Source organism: Equus przewalskii, chromosome 8 (assembly GCF_037783145.1).
Source record: "Equus przewalskii isolate Varuska chromosome 8, EquPr2, whole genome shotgun sequence".
NCBI lineage: Eukaryota > Metazoa > Chordata > Mammalia > Perissodactyla > Equidae > Equus > Equus przewalskii.
In genome coordinates, this window is record NC_091838.1 from 84,501,696 (window position 1) to 84,516,257 (window position 14,562).

At 46.5% G+C, this 14,562-nt stretch overlaps 1 long non-coding RNA gene across 1 annotated transcript; it reads left to right on the forward strand.

The window, feature by feature from the left end:
• The first annotated feature begins 6,606 nt into the window (after positions 1-6,606).
• LOC139085200 (uncharacterized) lies at positions 6,607-7,763 on the forward strand. The gene is made up of 2 exons (XR_011543314.1): positions 6,607-6,743; positions 7,550-7,763. It is a non-coding gene; the product is annotated as an uncharacterized lncRNA (long non-coding RNA).
• Positions 7,764-14,562: the final 6,799 nt, after the last annotated feature.

Below are 14,562 nucleotides of genomic sequence, written 5' to 3' on the forward strand. Positions count from 1 at the left end.
AGGGCGAAGGCCAACCTCCAGGGCTGGAATCCGAGCCAAGGGCCTGCATAGGCTGTGGTGGTCAGAGACAGCCTGGTGTCCACTCAGTGTCAGCCCATCTGGGATCTCCAGCTGAATGGCGGGGCCTCTTCCCAGTAGGGCCACTGCTCCACAAGCATCTCAAGGCTGCATGGTGGGCTGAGCTAGCTGGGCATGAGGGTCAGGCCTGATGGGCTGTCTCCCGCTTTGTGACCTGAGCATGGTAGCACTTCCCCACTGCTTTACGGAAGGATCCTGCCAGGCACAGAAGGGGTTCAATGAGTGGGACTTAGAAGAGACAGAGGCATAAAGTTCCAACCAATCTTGGGTGCTTCTGCTCAAGAGCATTGCTCCATCCTGAGCCACCAGGGTTGTTTGTAGCTTCTCTGATAAAACCCCTGAAGGCCCAAAGCCTCTATTCAGGCGGACGTGGCAACTGCTGCCTTCTCTCGGGGCCGCTTTCAGATGGCCCCTGGCCCTGAGCAGCGTTCACCTGCCCCAGCCCTGGGACAGCAGTCTGGACCTTTGCTTGGTGTGTTCAGGGAGCAGGGCCTCAGCACCGACCATTGTCTGCCCTGGACTGGGTGGTTCTCCTACAGAAAAGTCTTGAGGGGAACTGGCATGAGCACCCAAGCAAAGCAGGAGGGCGAGGATTCAGATTTGGGAGAATGTTCAGATGGAAGCTGCAGTGAGGCAGGGGCCTGGGCTTCTGCTGCCTCCTCTGCACCTCCTGGGCAGGCAGGAAGCAGAGACCCCTGGGGGATACAGGCTTCCCAGGGGAGTGTCCTGCCTCCATCCAGTGGACTGGCGTGGCATTGAGACCTCTTTCTCAGAAAGGGCCTCACTTCTCCCTGCAGCCACAGGAGCAGGGAGTATGGGCAATGGGAGAAAAGGCTGCTGCCGCTGTTGTTCAGCTCCTCCCCATGATTGTTCTGGTCTGCGGATGCCCTTTCTAAACTTCAGAAGCCACCTGCCCTTGACTTGGCCTGCACGTGAGCCTTTGAAGGCCTCTTCCTGCCCCTTCATCTTCCCCTCCCCCCTGGCTTTGACCACCAGATCCTCTGGTCTGGGGTTCCATCAAGCGTCAGGTTGGGCCTGGCTCCCAAGTGGCTCAGACAGCCCAGCCCTGAGGGCAGGAGGCCACCCGGCAGGCCCTAGCCTTCCAGAGTGCTGACCACTAGGAGGAGGATTGGGGGCAGTGGCAGCCTGACATGGCTGTTTGCCTTTAGGGGATGGGAGCCAGCAGGTGGGATGTGAACTGAGGAAGCCACCTTTGGTGACGGTAAGTGGAGATTCGTAAGAAGGAGGACAAGGTATGGCCATGGGTCTCATCGCACCCTTCCAGCCCCCTCTGACACTGCCCTCATCTCACATCAGCACCCCTCTTCCACTCACCCTGGGCCTGAAGCTGGTGGAGGTTCCTCCCAGTTCCTTCCTGCCCTCCCTCCCATTGGGCGACGATCAAAGGTCTTTGTGGAGCCTCTGCTCTGCCCACGTGTGTGTTTGTGCCAGGTGTGCCAGGCCCGAGGGCCATGGAGGAGAGGGGCCCTGTGGGACATGCATGGTCTCCCGGAGAGAGGGGCAGGTGGCCCTGAGCCCAGGGCCAGGGCTGGAGGTGGGCAGTGTGAAGAAGCTGCTGCCGTTTGAAGCGTCTAGGGCCTTCCTGTCAGTGCTCCTTAGGAAACAGGTCAAGGCCAGAATAACAAAGGGAGGAAGGCACTGCAGCCCTGAGTCCTTGAGAGTCCCCTGCATTCCCTTCCCACTCGTGGCTGCCCAGGGCTGAGGCCAGACGCCAGGGTCCCTCGGAGCTGAGCCCTGTCCCCAGTGCCTCTTCAGGGCACCTCCAACTAGACAGCAGGTGGTCAGTCGCTCTGAGGTTCACAGTCCTACCCAAAGCTTCTCTCAGACACAGGGCTGGGGGGCATTTGAAGGAGACCCCAGAGAGGAGGCAGTGGCTGAGGTAAGACCTAAGACACCTTATTGTCCCCAGAGGGCAGTGCCCTGGGTGCCAGCGAGGCCTCAGCCATAGGGCCCAGTGTTGTCTGTCCCACCACCAAGAGCAGGCCTCTCAGTTCCTAAAGACCACGGGAGGGCTAGCCGGGGCCTGGCCTGCCGTGCGCAGCTTCCTTTCCAGGGGTGAAAGAATGGTAGTGTCCCTTCGTTTGTGTCTGTTCAGAGCCCCCACTGCCTGGCTTGGGGACATGGGACAGCGGTCCTTTAAGGGGCTTTCTGCCCTCGACAGAATTCAAAGGGACCTCCTAGCTTCCATGGCACCAGGAAATGGGAGTGTGGGATTGGCTGGGTCCCTGGCCAGGGATTGGGTGCAGGTCATCAGCAATTCCAGAATCAGCCACTCTGGCCATGCCCACCTCGTCTTGGGGAAGCTCATTGTCCACCTCCATGGGGACACTTTGGCTTCCTCCACTCAAGCACTGGCCTCATTGTCTCTACTGCGCCTTCCAAGGGGCTTGGAGGCCACTAGGGTTCTGGTGGAGTGTTAATCAGAGGACCCATGCTCCCCAACCTGTGGCTGGGTGGGTCACCCGGCTGATCCAGTCATGGGGCCCATCCTCCTGCCCACAGTGACTGAACTGGGAGGCAACGCCCCTGTGGAGCAAGTCAGAGTCCACCATGAGATCTGTCTTGGGGGTATCAGTCATCCTGAGAGCTGTAAAAACTACCCAAACTATTCAGGGAGCACATCTGAGAATGAAGCAGAGTGAGAGATGGAGAGAGGCAGAACCCTGACAACATCCTGGGCTAACCTCGATCCAGCCACACCTGAAGCTAGACCCCTTGGACTTCCATGTTTTGTGGGCCCACAATTCCTTGCTTGTTTAAGCTCACAGATGAGGGAGTGGTGAAACCCTCTCTTGTCCCCTCTTTGAAACATTTGGGACAGCACAGACCTTTGGACATGCAGCAGTGGTCCATCTTTCCTTGCCTGGGGTAGAGTGAATCATTCTCTTGGCAACTCTCCCTGACATACTCCCTACGACCCCTCCCTCTCCAAGGCCTCCACCTCAAGCTCCCTAGCATGGCGCTTCCCTAACCTGATTCTGACCTGCAAGGGAGCGTTCCCTGGGCATCTGGTCATCTCAGAACACCTAGAGCCAGGCCAGGCAGAGAAACAGGCAGGGCCTTCCTCAGCTGGACTGCCCAGACAAGGCCTCCAGGGGTGCTCTCAGGGCACGTCCTGGGGAAGCTTTTTTCCATCTGCACACATTATCAGCATTTTAATTTGATGAAAGACAAGCTGCAAGCCAACCTTGAAATTCCTATCCTTTTGCAAGGGCAGTGGGGAAACTAAGCTAATTAGAAGGCAGATTGAAAAAGATTCCCTACCTGGCCCCTCCTTGACACCCCTGGGCCACCCCTTGATATTCCCTTTGAAAAATCATTCTGTGGACGGCATTTCCTGAGAGTGCTGAGTGAGTGTGTGTTGTTGCTCAAAGGGGTGGCGTGCCAACTCTCTACATGCGAGTCACTGGGAAAGGCAGGCCACCCGCATCAACCCCCAATGCGGACATTAGGTCAGGCGTCCAGAATGTGAAGAAATGAGAATGCAAGGGCTCTCTGATTCCAGAGCCAGTCACACCTGCAGAGAAGAGAAGATGTTTACACTCCGGACAAAAGAATCCAGAGAGACGAAAGCAGACCCACAGTGAAGTCTGGGGTCTGGGAAACCTCCCTGAGGAGCAGAGAGGGTGAGAAAGAGAGACACCTGAGGGGAGGCAGCTGGCGGTCCCCCAAGGAATCAGGGACTCAAAGGGAACTAGTGATGAGGTGAGCGTGGTGCTGGGAGCCTGGAGCTGTGGTCCTTGCCCTCTCTGGTCTCCTCAGCAGAGAGCAGGGTCTGGAGTTTGATATCGGCTCAATACAAGGTTATATAAGGGAAGCCGAATTGTAGAAAAGAAACCATATTGTAACTTTGAATGACCTCTGATTAACTAACCCCGACATGCTCTGTAGATTTTATGGCTCCTCCCAGCTGCGATAAGATGATAACTTTGTTCTTTTGAGTTCCTTAGGAATGTGATGACCCCTGGGCAGAGAGCCCATGCTGATAGCCATCATCCACCATCAAGGACAACTGAAAGATCACGGTATAGGGCGTTTCTCTGGTCTCTGATGCACAGCCAGTAAAACAAAAGACTGTCAGGAACGGAGACCAGATGTCTGCCCCCACCTGGAGGTCAGATGGAGGCCCCACTGGGATTAGGTCTATTTTTCAGGAACTGTTAAATCTTGGGTCATCTGTACTTCTTATCCTTTTGGTCTGATACTTGATTATAAAATGTGCCTTTAGATGTTGTTCCAAAACTGTTGAGCAAGGTACAAAAGTTCTAATAATGCAAAATGTCAACCTGAAGTTGGGAACAAGAGAATATGCCCAAATGGGTGCTAAACAGTTTCATTCCTCTAACCTGGATCTATGCCCTGATTCAGCAGGAAGGAGATAGATGGGTCGTCACTCCAAATCCCCCAAGAATGAGGAATGACAAAGGAATAGGGGGATTGAAACGGGCAAAGAGTTAGCCATTGATGATTAGGTAACTAGGAGCTAAAAGTTTTTTTCTCCCTTTTGTAAGTACTATGCTGTTCAGGCAATATGCTATCTGACTCCCACTAGGCTCCTATAGATGACATCTCCCTGGAGCCTGGGTCACCATGGTAATGAGTGTTTGAGCTGTTTTTCAGGAATTAGAACTCCTTGTCCACTTCAGGCTGGTTCAGATTACTAACCCGTCAACTGGGCCTGTGCAGATGTCCAATAAGCAACCTTTTGATGTCAAGAGACTAAAAACTCTACCCTCAGATCATGCTAACACCACCATTTTGCTCCCTTGCAGGTCAGACTCCTGTGAAGAGGAGTCTGACTACACTTGCGCAGATCAATTACCTCACCTCTCCTCACCTCCAATCATCTATCTCCACATTTCAGACCACCTTGCCCCCTACCCCATAAATATCCCTGAGTCCTCATTTGTGGGAAAGCAGATTTGAGACTCATTCCCTTGCTTCCTGACCTGGCTGCCTTGTGATTAAACCCTCTCTCTGCTGCAATCTTGTCATCTGGGTGTTTGGCTTTCCGGGTGGTGGGCAAAAACAAACCTAGTTCTGAACAGCTTCACCTTTCCTGAGGGTCTGCCATCCTGAGTGTGGATGGCCTGGCTGGCCGGGTCCCTCTTCCAAGCAGGTAGTGTCATGGAGCCTGACTCCAGGGCTCTCAGCATGAGGAAAATCACACTCTTTATTTTTCTGAATGAAGAGCCACCATCCCCCTCCTCCCCACCCACCAAGCCAGTGGTCAGCCAAGCTCAGACATTGCTGGACCTCCCCTCTCCATGGATATGCTAGAACCATCTGGGGCTCTGGGCAAGGTGAGAGGTGGTCTGACCCCTAGTCTTTGGGAATTGCCATGGAGCTGGTGCTGAAGCAAACTCGGGGGACTTGAATGAGGGGTCTGAGGGCCAGAAAATTCATGGAACTGGAGGAATTGGGGCCAGAGGATATGGGAAGTGGGGGACTAGTCTTAGCACACAAAATTGGGATTCTCTGCCCAGTGCACATAGACAAGCCAATTAATTGCAGCATCAGCCTTTGGGAAAAGAGAGCAGCTTTATTCTTAGAGATTGGTCTGCAGGGAGAACAGGGTGCATGTGCCCTCAGATCTGTCTCCCCAGTTCAGGATTTGGGGCAAAATTTAAGAGGTTAGGGAGAAAGGGCTGCACGCGGAAATGCTGGTGGGGCAGGCTTTGATTGGTGGGCTTCAAGCATTTATGGTAAGGTTCTAAACTTTTATGATGAGGCAAGGAAGAAATTTGAACACCGGATCTTCCTGAATGAGGTACCCTTCACTTCTGGTAAGAGTCTGACTTTCAAGTTCCAGTCATTTCCTCGTCCTTGGGTTCTGTGGGAAGAAGGATCTTTGGTTCTGTGGTCATTTCAGGTCACAATCTCTGCTTTTGTGCATGCCTGGGCTGTGTGACTTTGCAGATTTTCTGAATGGCAATTCTTAATCACTCTGTTGAAAAGAGATGAGGTCAGTTGAACTGGTCCTGGAGAGCCCACAGTTACACTAGGTACTGGGGTTACTGGGAGTGGGGCTTGGGGGTCTGGGGAGGTGGTCTGGGACTGAGTGGAATAGAGTTCTTTCTAGGGGGACTGAGGATCTGGGAATCCTGGGGACTGAAAACCAGGGGCACTTGGGGGATGGGGCCTGGGATGTGAAGAAAATCTAAGACTTTGACTCAGCAGAGCAGATTACCGGGGTCTCTAAGGAAAGCTATGCTCTGTTTAGAGGGTCTCTGATTTATAAGGTCGGTGCCTGTCATTGTCTTCAAGCTATTTTACAACTTTGTGTTTGTAGATAACTAATAGCAATGTAAATAATTCTTTCCTATAGACCAGAAAATGAATTCCATCCCCTGGAGGTTCAATTGATTTCCCTCCCCTAGTTATGGAAAAAGCCGGTTTTGTATCCATTTATAAGTTAATTTCAACATTCCTTTATTCCGCATAGATTTATGATTCTTAGACTTCTCCTCTGACGCAGTTATAACAGTCCTGGATCCCTTATTAATTAATGACTTAAATAAAATCTTTGCCATGCGTTCATTTTATATCTGCATAAGAGCTATGATTTTACCTTTCCTGAAAGTTTTCCTGCACAGTGTCGGACGGCTTCCACTGAGATGCCACAGTTCACCTGACAGAGCGGGGTGAGTGACGTTTCCTGAATGCGTGCCTCACAGACTAAGCTCAGGCAGGTCTCTTTTTGGTTCCTAGCGGGGAGTCTGAAGTGGCAATAGAATTATGATTTTCCAATTGTAATTTTTCTAATTCTAATTTCCTCTCAAATGATTTTGTGGGATTTTGTTTTGTTTGTGGCCAATAAGTCATTCCCTGTCACTAACAGCAATGGAGCAATGGTAGGCCTTGGTTTCATGGTCTGACCACTTGGTGAGCTCTGTAAATGGACTAATGGTTTATAGACATCTAGTGTCTACTGGGTGGGAGATAGTGAAGAATCTGGATTGTTAATCTTTTTCTTTTCTTTTTTTTAAAAAATATTTTCTTTGGGGCTGGCCCCGTGGCCGAGTGGTTGGGTTTGCATGCTCCGTTGCAGGCGGCCCAGTGTTTCGTTGGTTCAGATCCTGGGCACGGACATGGCACTGCTCATCGAACCACGCTGAGGCAGCGTCCCACGTGCCACAACTGGAAGGACCCACAACGAAGAAGATACAACTATGTACCGGGGGGCTTTGGGGAGAAAAAAAAAAAAAAATTTTCTTTTTTTCCTTCTTCTCACAAAAGCCTCCCGGTACATAGTTGTATATTTTCAGTTGTGCATCCTTCTAGTTGTGGCATGTGGGATGCCGCCTCAGCGTGGCCTGATGAGCAGTGCCAGGTCTGTGCCCAGGATCCAAACCGGCGAAACCCTGGGCCACCGAAGCAGAGAGCACGAACTTAACCACCCGGCCATGGGGCCGGCCCCTGGATTGTTAATCTTTAGTTTGTTTTTTAGCTATTGTCATTAAAGAGGCTGATAGCCAATTTGAGCTGGCAGAAGAAAGAATCAGCAAATTTGAAGACAGGTCAATTGAGATCATCCAGTCTGAGGAAGAGAAAAAAAAAATGAAGAAAAATGAACAGAGTCTCAGAGTCCTATGGGACACCATCAAGCATACCAAATATACACATAATGGGAGTCCTAGAAGGAGAGTATAGAAAGTAGAAGAAAGACTATTTAAAAATAATGGCTGCGGGCCGGCCCTGTGGCCAAGTGATTAAGTTTGTGTGCTCCCCTTCTGCGGCCCGGGGTTTTGCCAATTTGGATCCTGGGCATGGACATGGCACCATTCGTCAGACCATGCTGAGGCAGCGTCTCACATGCCACAGCTGGAAGGACCCACAACTAAAAATGTACAGCTATGTACCAGGGGGCTTTGGGGAGAAAAAGGAAAAAATAAAATCTTTGAAAAATAATAATAATAATGGCTGAAATCTCCCTAAATTTGATGAAAATGTTAATGTATACATCTAAGAAACTCTACCTACTCCAAGTAGGATAAACAAAGTGATCCACCCCTAGAGGCATCATAATCCAACTGTCAAAAGTCAAAGACAGAGAATCTTAAAAACAGTAAGAGAGAAGGTATTCACCATGTGCAAGGGATCCTCAATAAGACCAATGGCTGACTTCTTAAATCACGGAGGCCAGAGGTGGTAGGATTACATTTTCAAAGTGCTGAAAGAAAATAACTGTTGACCAAAAATTCTATATTCAGCAAAACTATCCTTCAAATATGAAGGAGAAGTTAAGACATTCCCAGATAAATAAGAACTGAGGGAATCTGTCACCAATAGACCTTCCCTCTACTAAACACTAAAGGGAGTCCTCCAGGCTGAAGTGAAAGGACATGAGATGGTAACTCGAACCCACATAAAGAAAGAAAAGCACCAGTAAAGGTAACTACATAGGTAAATACAAAATTCAGTATTAATGCATTTGTTCTTTGTAACTCTTTTTCTTTTCCTATCTGATCTAAAATATAACTGCATAAAGCAATAATCATAAAACTATATAGATTTATAACATATAAACATATAATTTGTATGACAATAATAACAAAAAGAAAGGATGGGATGGAGATATATAGAAGTGAATGTATAAGAGTAAAGTTTTTATATGTTATTGAAATTATGTTGGCATTAATATAAACAAGATTGTTGTAAATTAAGATGTTAAATTTAATCCCCAAGGAAATCACTAAGACAATAATTTAAAAATGTATAGTAAAAGAAATGACCAAAAAATCAAAATGGTACACTAGAAAATATCTATTTAGCAAAAAAGAAGGCAGTAATGGAGACATAGAAAAACAAAGAGACAGAAGACATATAGAAAACAAATAGCAAAATGGCAGAGGTAAATTTTACCTAATCAGTCATTACACTAGATGTAAATAGACTCAACACTCCAATCAAAAGGTAGAGATTGACAGAATAGATTACAAAAAAACCCCTCATCCAGCTTTATGCCGTCCACAAGATACATTTTAGGGGCCAGCCCTGTGGCCAAGTGGTTAAATTCGCATACTCTGCTTCAGTGGCCCAGGGTTTTGCTGGTTTGGATCCTGGGTACAGACATGGTGCCACTCATTAGGCCGTGTTGAGGTGGCACCCCACATGCCACAACTAGAAGGACCCACAACTAAAATATACAACTATATACTGGGGGGATTTGGGGAGAAAAAGCAGAAAAAAAAAAAGAAGAAGATTGGCAACAGTTGTTAGCTTGGGTGCCAATCTTTAAAAAAATTTTTTTTAAAGATACCTTTTAGATTCAAAGATACAATTAGGTTAATAGTTAAAGGATGGAAAGTGACATTCCATGCCAACAGTAACCAAAAGAGAGCTGGATTAGCTATGCTAATATCAGACGAAATAGACTTCAAGGCAAAAATTGTTACTAGAGACAAGGAAGGGCATTTTACAATAATTAAAGGGTCAATCCATCAAGAAGTAAGAATTAAAAACATATAGGCGTTTAAAAACAGAGGCCTAAAATACATGCAGTAAAAACTGATAGAATTGAAGGGAGAAATAGATAATTCAGGAAGAGTTGTTGTAGACTTTAGTACCCTGCTCATAATGAGGGATAAAACTAGACAAGAAATCAACAGAAAACCGAATATTTGAACAACACCATAATCCAACCAGACCCAACAGACATCAATAGAACACTCTACCCAACAATGGGGGAACACGTCCTGCTCTCAGGAGCACATGGAACATTCTCCAGCATAGACCATTTTTTAGGCCATAAAACAAGTCTCAATAAATTTAGAAGGACTGAAATTACACAAAGCATGTTCTATGACCACAAATTAGAACTAACAAAAAATTAAAACTTAGAAATCAATAACAGAAGGAAAGTTGGGAAATCCACAAATGGGGGGGAAATTAAAAACACACTTCTGAATAACCAGTGGGGCAAAGAAGAAATCACAAGGGAAATTAGAAAATACTCTGAGCTGAATGAAAATGAATACACTATGTATCAAAACTTATAGGATGCAGTAAAAGCAGTGTTTCGAGGGAAATTTATAGCAAGTAAACTCCCATATTTAAAAAGAAAAAAAAGATCTAAAATCAATAACTCTAACTTCCAAATTAAGAAATCAGGAAAAGAAGAGCAAATTAAACTCAAAACAAGCAGAAGAGAGGCAATGATAAAGATTAAAGCAGAAATAAATGAAATACAGACTAGAAAATAAAGAAAGAAAATCAACAGTTGGTTCTTTGAAAAGATTTAAAAAGTTGACAAACCTTTAGCTGGACCGACCAAGAGAAAAAGAGGATTCAAATTACTAAAATCAGGAGTGAAAACTGGGACATTGCTACTGACCCTACAAAAATCAAAAGGCTTATAAGGGAATATCATGAACAGTTATACGTGTTGGAGGAGGTACTTGAGAGGACGCGATCGCCGGCTGACGCATGAGCTAGACCTGGGTAATTGGAAGCACCTCACCCTCTCCCTTGTCCTTGGAATGTGTGTTCCACTTGCCTTCTCCATGCTAGAAGTTTCCCAAGGACGCAGCCTTGAGAGAGTAATGTGTTGTTGAGACCACCTGGACGGTATACGTGACTGAGCCCAGTTGAGGCCTCTTTATAAACTTTTAAGATTCTAGAGGACAGGTGCGGAGAGTTACTCATCTTGCAGCTGCCCAAGACAAGCCCTTGCTCATAAAACTGCCACCTACCAATCAGGAGTGGTCTGCCTCTTTCTTCAGTCTCTCCCTGACCTCCAAGTATGGGACTCCAGTTTCAGATTACACCTGGGATGCTCCTGAGGTTTCAACCCAACAGTACACCAAAAAATTAGATAATCTAGATGAAATGGACAAATTCCAAGAAAGATACAATCTACTAAAGCTGATTCAAGAAGAAATAGGAAATCCGAATAAACCGGTGATAAGGAAGAGGTTGAGTTAGTAATTTAAGAACTTCCCACAAAGTAAAGTTCATGCCCAAATGACTTCACTGGTGAGTTCTATCAAATATTTAAAGAACAATTAAATCAATCCTTCACAACCTCTTCCAAAAAATAGAAGAGGAGGGAACACTCCCCAGCTCATTCTATGAAGCCATATCACCCTTACCAAAACCAGACAAACATATCACAAGAAATTAAAACTACAGACCAATACTCCTTATGATCATAGACACAAATGTCCTTCACAAAATACTAGCAAACTGAATACAGCAGGACCTAATAAAGGAGAATATACTCTGAACAAGTGAGATTTATCCCAGACATGAAAAGTTGGTTTAAGATAAGAAAAATCAATCAATACAGCATATCATATCAATAAAATAAAGGACTAAAACCACATGCTATATCAGTAGACTCAGAAAAAGCACTTAACAAAATCTTACACCATTTTTTTTAAAGATTTTATTTTTTTCCTTTTTCTCCCCAAAGCCCCCAGGTACATAGTTGTATATTCTTCATTGTGGGTCCTTCTAGTTGTGGCATGTGGGACGCTGCCTCAGCGTGGTTTGATGAGCAGTGCCATGTCTGCGCCCAGGATTCGAACCAACGAAACACTGGGCCACCTGCAGCGGAGTGCACGAACTTAAGCACTCGGCCATGGGGCCAGCCCCAATCTTACACCATTTTAATAGGTAAAAAGAAAAAACCCTCAACAAACTAAGATTAGAAGATGCCCTGGTGAAGAGCATCCACAGCAAACCCACAACTACTGTCATACTCAATGGGGAGAGACTGAAAGGTGTCCTCTGAAGATCGGGAATAAGACAAAGATGAATGCTCTCTACTTCTATTCAATATTGTACTGGAGGACCTGGCCAGGGTAGTTAGGCAGGAAAAAGACATGAAAGGCATCCAGACTGGAAAAGAAGAAGTAAAACTGTCTCTGTTCTCAGATGACATGACCCTATACAGAGAAAATAATAAGGAATCCACAAAAATCTATTAGAACTAGAAAATAATTTCAACAAGGTTGCAGGATACAAGATAAATATACTGAAATCAGTTCTATTTCTATACACTAGCAATGAACAACCTGAAAATGAAATTAAGAAAAATTTCTTTTACAATAGCATCAAAAAATAAAATACTCAGGGGCCGGCCTGTGGCTCAGTGGTTAAGTTTGTGTGCTCTGCTTCGGCAAAACCCTGGGTCACCAAAGCAAAGCGTGTGAACTTAACCACTGAGCCCCTGGCCAGCCCCCTGAGCTGGCTTTTTTTTTGCAGAAACTAATAAGCTGATCCTAATATTCACAACAAAATGCAAGAGATCCAGAATAGCCAAAACAATCTTTAAAAAGAATAAAGTTGAGGCATCACTCACAATTACAAAACTTACTACAAAGCCACACTAATGAAGACAGGGTGGTACTGGGTACTGACACAAGCATAGACACATAGATCAATGGAATAGAAATGAGGGTTCAGAATGAAGCTCTTACATTTATGGTTAATTGATTTTTGATGAGATGCCAAGACAATTAAATGTCAAAAGAATAATCTTTCATACAACTGGATATTCACATATAGAAGAATGAAATTAGACCCTACATCACATCATATACAAAGACTAACGAAAAATGGATCATAGACCTAAATTTAAGAGTTAAAACTATGAAATTCTTGGAAGAAAACATAGGACTAAATCTTCACAATATAAAAGCAAAAGCAACAAAAAGAATAGGTAAATTGGACTTTACCAAAATTAAAAACTTTTGTACTTCAAAGGACATTATGGAGAAAGCAAAAGGACAATTTATAGAATGGGAGAAAATGTTCACAAACCAACTATCTGATAAGGAACTTGTATCCAAAATATATAAAGAATTCTTACAGCTCTACAATAAAAAGGCAAATAACCCAATTTAAAAATGGGTAGAATATTATACAGACATTTCTCCTGAGAAGATATACAAATAGCAAATAAGTGCAAAAAAAGATGCTCAGCATCACCAAGTAGAAAAAAGTTTGGTAGCTCCTCAAAATGTAGAAATATCAATGAGAAACCTCAACTAAACTGGAGTTGGGGAGGCCCGTAAGGGCCTCTCACCCCATCACACACTGTCAATCACACCAACCAGGAAGAGATGGACACTTGCGTCTCCCACAGGAAGATAAACAACTTTACTACTGAAGGAAGATTTCTCTCCCCACCTGGCAACAGCCCAGCCAATGAGAAACACTGCAGCTCAGCCAATGAGAAACGCTTCAGCTCAGCCAATGAGAAATACCACAGCTTAGCCAATGAGAAACGCCACAGCTCAGCCAATGAGAAATACCACAGCTTAGCCAATGAGAAACGCCACAGCTCAGCCAATGAGAAACGCTTCAGCTCAGCCAATGAGAAACACCACAGCTCAGCCAATGAGAAACGCCACAGCTTAGCCAATGAGAAACACCACAGCTCAGCCAATGAGAAACGCCACAGCTCAGCCAATGAGAAATACCACAGCTCAGCCAATGAGAAACGCCACAGCTCAACCAATGAGAAATGCCACAGCTTAGCCAATGAGAAATGCCACAGCTTAGCCAATGAGAAACACCACAGCTCAGCCAATGAGAAACGCCACAGCTCAGCCAATGAGAAATACCACAGCTCAGCCAAAGAGAAACGCCACAGCTCAACCAATGAGAAATGCCACAGCTTAGCCAATGAGAAATGCCACAGCTTAGCCAATGAGAAACACCACAGCTCAGCCAATGAGAACTGCTTCAGCTCAGCCAATCAGAAATGCCACAGCTCAGCCAATGAGAAGTGCTTCAGCTCAGCCAACGAGAAATGCTTCAGCTCAGCCAATGAGAAGCGCTGCAGCTCAGCCAATGAGAAGCCATTCCCTCCCTCTCCCCCTTTTTCTCTATAAAAACAGCTTCCCTCCTTTGTTCTGTGGATTTGCCTACAGGTTGCCATAACATGTTCTCTGTGAGTTCTAATTCTTTTGGCTGTTCTCTAATAACCTCATTTTGAGATAAAATAGGCAAATTTGCTTTTTAAGTTGTCGCTTGTAAAACAGTTGCCCTTTTGGCCCAGTCCATACGTTTGCCCCCATCCAAGGTTCAAGACAGCAAAGTCCAAGAGCAGTCTAAGAACTAGTCAAAGAGCTGTTTCTCTGGAAAGGCCGCTCAGACTCCATTTTCAAGTGGCTCCACTGGAGGCAATTTTGACAGTGTTGAGCCCAAAGGCCGCATTCCCCACCTCACAAGTCGGGGCTCCGGCTCTCTCAGCATCGACCCCCCAGTGGCTTCCCGTCTCCCTCCCCGCTTCTGCCCAAGCTGAGAGCTCCTGGCGAGCGAGTGAGCTGACTGCCCCGAGCCGCGGCTTCCATCGGGGGTGGGAGAAGACCCCGGAGCCGCAGCGAGGACTGGCCCGCGGGGTGCCCGCCGCAGCCCCAGCCCTAACGCTAGGCCGCGGGAGACCGCCAAGGGGCGCTGCTCCGCCGCGGACGCGGGCTCGCTCGGGGCGTGGCCTCAAGCCCCGCCCAC